This window comes from Ovis canadensis, chromosome 12 (assembly GCF_042477335.2).
Source record: "Ovis canadensis isolate MfBH-ARS-UI-01 breed Bighorn chromosome 12, ARS-UI_OviCan_v2, whole genome shotgun sequence".
Lineage (NCBI taxonomy): Eukaryota > Metazoa > Chordata > Mammalia > Artiodactyla > Bovidae > Ovis > Ovis canadensis.
Genome location: NC_091256.1, coordinates 52,459,668 through 52,466,792, shown reverse-complemented (window position 1 = coordinate 52,466,792; position 7,125 = coordinate 52,459,668). Strand labels below are relative to the sequence as shown.

General features: G+C 47.2%; 1 long non-coding RNA gene across 1 annotated transcript; it reads right to left on the bottom strand.

The window, feature by feature from the left end:
* Positions 1–714: 714 nt before the first annotated feature.
* LOC138416494 (uncharacterized) lies at positions 715–7,094 on the bottom strand. The gene is made up of 4 exons (XR_011247697.1): positions 6,787–7,094; positions 6,612–6,713; positions 5,773–5,892; positions 715–1,348 (listed from the first exon to the last, which is right to left on the bottom strand). It is a non-coding gene; the product is annotated as an uncharacterized lncRNA (long non-coding RNA).
* Between the last annotated feature and the right edge of the window lie 31 nt (positions 7,095–7,125).

Below are 7,125 nucleotides of genomic sequence, written 5' to 3'. Positions count from 1 at the left end.
TTCTGAGCGATCACTGAGGAGCAGCCAGAGCTCTCACGTGCCTCCTTGGACTCCAACCCCATCCACGTGGAGAGATGGGAGGCCACACAGAGAAAAGGAGGCAGCAGCCTGAACTCAGGACAGAACTGGGACAGGCAGTGGAGGCGAGAGGCAGTCAGCATGTTTAGTGAGGGGCCTGTGAGATCAATCTGCCTGCCAGTGCAGGAGACATAGGTTCGATCCCTGGGTCAGAAAGATCCCTTGGAGAAGGAAATGGCAACCCACTCCAGTATTCTTACCTGGAGAATTCCATGGACAGAAGAGCCTGGTGGGCTACAGTCCATGAGGTCACAAAAGAGATGGACAACAACAATAATAATCTCAAACTCCCAATCCAGCAATCCTCTTTATGTCACCAGGTGTATGCATGCATGTGTGTGTGTGTGAGCACATGTGACCTCACAGTTGTTGTTCAGTTGCTAAGTTGTGTCCAACTCTTTGCAACCCCATGGACTGTAGCATGCCCAGCTTCCCTGTCCTTCACCGTCTCCCGGAGTTTGCTCAGATTCATGTCCATTGAGTCAGTGATGCTATCTAACCATCTCATCCTCTGCTGCCTCTTTCTCCTTTTGCCTTCAGTCTCTGGGATTAGCAGATACAAATCACTACACACACACACACACACACACACACACACACACACATACAATGGATAAACATCAAGGTCCTACTGTATAGCACAGGGAACTTTTTTCAATATCTGGTAATAAACCATAATGGAAAAGAGTATGATAAAGAATGTATAGTACATATTGTTGGTGTTTAGTTGCTAAATCATGTCTATCTCTTTTGCAACCACATGGCCCATGTAGGCAACCATGCTCTTCTGTCCATGGGATTCTCTAGGCAAGAATATTGGAGTGGGTTGCCATTTCCTTCTCCAAGGGATCTTCCTGACTCAGGGATCAAACCCATGTCTCCTGCATTGGTGGGCGGATTCTTTACAACTGAGCCAATGGGGAAGTCCACATATATTATATACATACAATTGAATCACTTTGCTGTTCAGCAGAAACTAATACAATGTTGTAAATCAACTATATATCAATAAAAATAAAGAGGATTGCTGGAGAATAGATGAGGGGAATGAAGAAAATGCCATAAGACTGAGAGTCAGAGTGCAGCTGAGGGGCTGGACTTGTCTTGGGCAACGGCCGGTTACATTGCTTTCTTTCTGGCTGGCATCTCACACGACCACCGGGACACAGCAGAGCACAGGCAGTTTCCTTTCTGCCATCTCCACCCTCACCATGGGGTCCATAGTGCGTTGTGATGAGTTCTCTGATAGCTGACTTGAGCACGCGGGTGTCTGGAGGCATGGGGAAATATTGCAGAGTTCAGTGAGGCTGTCCCAGGATGGGGCCCACCCAGCAGTGATTTTCACAGGGCCCCGAGGAGCTGGCGAAGCAACTGGAACATTAGAAATTATTGGCTGCATTTTAGGGCTCAAGAAGGAGTATTTAAGGAGACTGACTGGGGCCTATAAAAGTTAGTGATGGATGCTGCTGTAAGTCTCAATTCTGTGCCATTGGGATAATTGTTTCAGAATCAGTCTCCCAAAATGAAGGGCATTATTATAATAAAACTCCTCGCATTTGCACCTACCTTTATATATATATAGGAATAAAATTGATAAATTGTCTCTATTAATGATAAATGTTCATCTATGTATATACGAACTAATTTAATAATTAAAGAAAAAAAAGAATCAGTCTCCCTTTCTTATGACTAGTGATACAAACAGATGTCTCCCTGGAGAGGAGGCTCTCACACCTCCTGGCAATGTCCAGGCTCCTTCAGAAAACCCAGGAAGAGAAGAGCAGAGTTACCCACCCTATCATGCCCCCCCAACCCTGGGGCACGTGCTTCCCCAGGAACCATCCCTTGCCTGGCTCTGAGTGAGTGATGCCAGGAACACAGATGATCTTATTGACAAGTCACAACGACCTTTGATACTTTCAGAAACTTAGTATCAACCAGAAACCAGGCCAAAGGATCTAGGAGCTCAAGAAAGCCATACTGACTCCAACCCTACAGGATTCTACTCAAGTTTCATCACTTCTCCTGCCCGTCTCCCACTGTCTTTGCTCAGAAAGAAAGAGGTCATGTCCTCATATACAAAGAACCACCCTGACTGATCCTGAGTGGCCCCAGCCTGCAGCAGCTTGAAGCAGGACTTTGGTTCCTGGCCAGAGATTGAGGTAAGGTCTCAGCAGTGAGAGCACCAAATCCTAACCACTAAAAAAGAACCTTGATGCTGGGAAAGATTGAGGGCAGGAGGAGAAGGGGCAAACAGAGGATAAGATGGTTGGATGGCATCATCAACTCAATGGACATAATCTGAGCAAACTCTAGGAGATGGTGAAGGATAAGCATGCTGCAGTACAGGGGTGGCAAAGAGTGGGACTGAACAACAACAAGACCAGTGGTCAATGACAAGGCCCTGGCCCCTCAGCTTTGCAGAAAAGAATTCCCACAAAGACAGAAAATATTGAAACAAAGTATTTATTGGGAGGAAAAACGGAGTACAGTAAGTGTGGATGTACACAAGGGCGGGCTCAGAGGGAGAGTGTCCCTGTGGTAGTTTGACTCACTTTTATGGGGCATTTCTTCCAGGCTTCCTTTGCCTGGTTCTGAGGCTGCACTGGTTTAGTTCAGGGTCCTCCCACATGTGCATGCCCATCTCTTAGCCAAGATGGGTTTTAGTGCAGATGACAGTAGGTAGGTAGACATCACTTACTATGAGGGGATGCCCTCTCCTTTTTTGACCTCCAAGGAGCCTTTCTGCGCATGTGTAGTTGGGGAGGTCTCCTTAACTTCGAGCATGAGGACAATGTGGTCTTTTATCTCTTATCTGGCAGGGCCCAGCTTCTTCCATTATCTTCCTTGTAGGGAGTTTCTGCTATTATAACTGCGTCCCCTGTGGCTCAGAAGTAAAGAATCCATCTGAAAGTCAGGAGCCACAGGAGACGTGGGTTTGATCCCTGGATCAGGAAGATCTCCTGGGGAAGGGCATGGCAACCCACTCCAGTATTCTTGCCTGGAGAGTCCTATGAACAGAGGAGCCTGGTGGGCTACAGTTCATAGGGTTGCAGAAAGTCGGACACAACTGAAGCAACTTAGCACACATGCACCAACTGTTATGAAGTTTCCGTCCACAGGGGAGAAACTGTTCCTAACCCTAACCCTACCCTACCCCCTCAACAGGGGGCCCATCTATCTCCTGCCTCATGACCAACGAAACACCTCGGCCTTCCCCTACCCTTAGGCCAAGAAACACAGAGCTGGTGTGTTTCTCAGCTTCTCACAAGCTGAGAAGAAGCACTGGGGCAGAGGTCTCCAGATCGAATCCGGATCCAGCATGAATCCTGGTAGTACCCAGGGGCCACAGCTCTGCCTTTCAGGCCCTTCCCTGATGAGCTTCCTGGGTAGGGCCTGCTCTCTCACAGGTGCCTGTGACTTTCGGACAATATTTTGGTTACTTTCTCTGTTTTGTTTCTTTCTGTTGATGTCACCCACTTGCAGAAGGAAGTGGCCAGATCACAGCAGAACTGTTGAGTGTCCGGTACACTGTGGCCCAGAGGACAGTTAAAAATAATTTCAAAGCCTTATTCAGTGCCTCCCACAGCCTGGGGCCTGTTTATCGCTCTCTCCATTTTTGAGATTCAGAAAGAAATTCAGAGATTAAGCAACAAACCCAAGGTCACACAGATATAGACTGGCAGCACTGGGTGGGGATGGGCGAAGCAGGGGTACAGTAAATGCTGGGGAGGCAACAGCATGCTGAAACACTGAGGTCCATCTCCAAGGCTTTGCTAGTGGGAAAGAGGTATAAGCATCTCCCAGTCCAAGGGGCCTTTCCCTGCTGCTTTAATTCCACAGACATGTATCAGGGGCCAGGAGCTGCTGAGAGATGCCAGAATATGCTATGGTTTTTTCATAGCAGTACAGCAGTGATTTGCTTATTGAGCACCTACAAAATGCCAGAAGTTATGTCAAGCATGCATCACCCTGAGGTTTAAGATCACTGCTAGGAGGCAGGGCAGGGATCCAAATAATATCAGTAAAGAACACAAGTGAGCATGGGGAAGAAATGGCTGTGACTGCTTCATTGGGCATCTGTATAACCAGCAGCACTGAGTGGCCTCCTGACAGAATCTGGATTATTCCGAGGACAAGCGGGTGGCAGGTTTTCCCCCGTGCCCATGATGGAAGTCGTGCCAACACACTGGTTTAGCTGGTGTATTCCCTGAACACTATGTGCCAGGCAAGTGTGGAGATGGCAAGACCCTCCCAGGGCTTGCAGTCTAGATTGGGGAGGGTGAAGGGGGACAGACAATAACATGTCAACAAGTAAATGGAGAGGTCAATACCTTCAAGAACTGATAAGTGCTACGAAGGAAAAAAAACTGGATGGTTACTACCATCTTTGACAACAGTTTGACAATTTCTTAACAGCTTAAGTATACACACGTCATGTGGTCAGCCATTCCATTCTAAGATAGTCACCCAAGTAGGCCTTCAATAACTATTCCCTTAATGAATAAATTAATGCATCTATTCTGCATGACAGTTTTTCGGGTTTTGTTTTGTTTTCAATTGTGGTAAAAAGAAATAAAGTTTACCATCCTAACCATTTTTAAGTGTACAGTTCCAGTAATGTTAAGCACAGGCTCCCCTGATGACTCACACAGTAAAGAATGCCAGCAATGCAGGAGACCCAAGTTTGATCCCTGAGTCAGGAAGATCCTCTGGAGAAGGGAATGGCAACCCACTCCAGTATTCCTGCCTAGAGAATCCCATAGAGGCTAAAATCAGAGGTCGCAATGAGTCAGACATGACTGAGCAACCAACACACACACACAATGTCAAGTACATTCGCCTTGTTGCGCCATGTCATTTACTTTTCATCCTGAAGGTACTGAGGATAAAACTCAGCTGAGACAGAATTGGTGAGGGACATGAAAAATTTAAACTTGACTTCCAGAAGTGTACTCCCTAAAAAATATGGCCCCAAAGCCTGTACTTTGTGAAGGTCCACTTGTCCTTCCATAGTCAGAGTGGGTCCTGGCAGGAACTCTAGCTCCTTTGAGGACAGTTTCACTTTCTTTTGTCCCTTTGGGCTCCCTCCCCACCCCTGTTGGGTCTGCCCCACCTCCACCTTGCCCCAGAGTGCCTCTGGCCCCTGCTGGTCAGATGAAGGCAATGTCACTGCAGGGACATTCCACAGATATAGTCTTGTATTTCATCTGGCTCCAATCTGTCTTCCCCTCCTTGCCTCACTCCATCTTTGCATCTCAGCCCAGGCTGTATTTTCCTGTGAAAATACAGTGGAGCTGAGTGGCTACATGTCACAGTCCTGAAACCAGACCTCTTTGGTCTCCAGCCCAGTTTCATACCAACTAAGGATATGCCTTTGGGCAAGCCCCTTAACTCCTCTTAACCTCAGTGATCTTATGGTAAATCAGGATAAGAATGGCACCCACACCACAGTGGTTGTTATGAATATTTATTATGAGCACTTTTCACATTGTCTGCCACAAAATTGTACTTAATAAACGTCAGCTCTAATTCCAGGTATTGTTTGTTTTGTATTTTCTCCTTACAAGGTGATCAGTTTTATTACATACCTACATCCTTGGATTAAACACCTCTACAACTGAGTGACTTCACTTTCACTTTTCACTTTCTTGCATTGGAGAAGGAAATGGCAACCCACTCCAGTGTTCTTACCTGGAGAATCCCAGTGACGAGGGAGCCTAGTGGGCTGCCATCTACGGGGTTGCACAGAGTCGGACACGACTGAAGTGACTTAGCAGCAGCAGCAGGATCCAGGGTTTATAGGAGACATCTCTTAGAAGGAAACAATAATGTTATAATATCCACTAGTTACTGAGGAATTCCTCTTTTCTAGGTACTATGCCAGTAACAATAATTTATGATAATTAACTAATAATGAATATCAAAACAGTAGCAAGTCCTGATCAAGGGCTGTCTGCCAGGCAATGTTCTAAACATTTTTACATATTAACAAATCCTTATTAACAAATTCAAAATAACCATCCTTCAAGGAAGACACTATTATTTCTCTCATTTTACAGATCAGAAAACTGAAGCACAGAGAGGCAAAGTGACTTGCTCAAGTAGAACCAGTAAGTGGACAAAGTTAGGACTCAAACTCTTTTCTCTGGTCCAGCTAGTCCTCTGGGCTCTGAATCCCAACAATCATGCCCAGTGTAGCTATCTGTCCGGTCTCTGAAGCTTACCAGTTCTCTGTTACTCTGGCAGATGTGCTATTCTGCTCAGGGGGCTGGACAGCTGTATCTCCAAAAGGGACATTCAAATAGGCCAGCGGACTCCGCGACCTTGCAGAAGACCCCACTGCTGCTGCTGCTAAGGCGCCTCAGTCGTGTCCGACTCTCTGCAACCCCATAGACGGCAGCCCGCCAGGCTCCCCCGTCCCTGCGATTCTCCAGGCAAGAACACTGCAGTGGGTTGCCATTTCCTTCTCCAATGCATAAAAGTGAAAAGTGAAAGTGAAGTCTCTCAGTCGTGTCAGACTCCACACCCACCTGGAAAACTCCGCTCTTTGTATCTAGAGAGAGTCTGTATCTTGATAGGATCTTAGGACCCACCCAGCCAGTCTTTCAGGTTTCCACGTGGTCTCTCCCCTCCTGGAAATAAGAATAAGCACTCAGAGGGACAGACCCAAGGGGATCCCAACAGTCTTGAATAAGTCTTCCTTACCTTTAAAGTAAGTGTCAGTATTTTTTCTTCAAACATGAATTAGTTCATTCATCCTCAGAAGGATTCTATGAGGTAGGTAACCGTCTTCACTTTCACTGGGGAAGGAGGGAGGAGAGACTGTGCCCTCAGGGATGAGACACCAGCTGTTACCACATCTGCAGATTGTACTTGGAGGTTCCCCCAAGTTCTCCTGGCTGCAGGTGGTCCCGTCAGCCCACCTGCTGGGATTTTAACTCGGCGAGATATTGCGCCCTTTGCGACACAAATCTGGATATTCTCCAGCCGCCCGCCACCCCGCCCCCGCCCCCGGCCCCGGCCCCGCCCCCGCCCCCGGCCCCG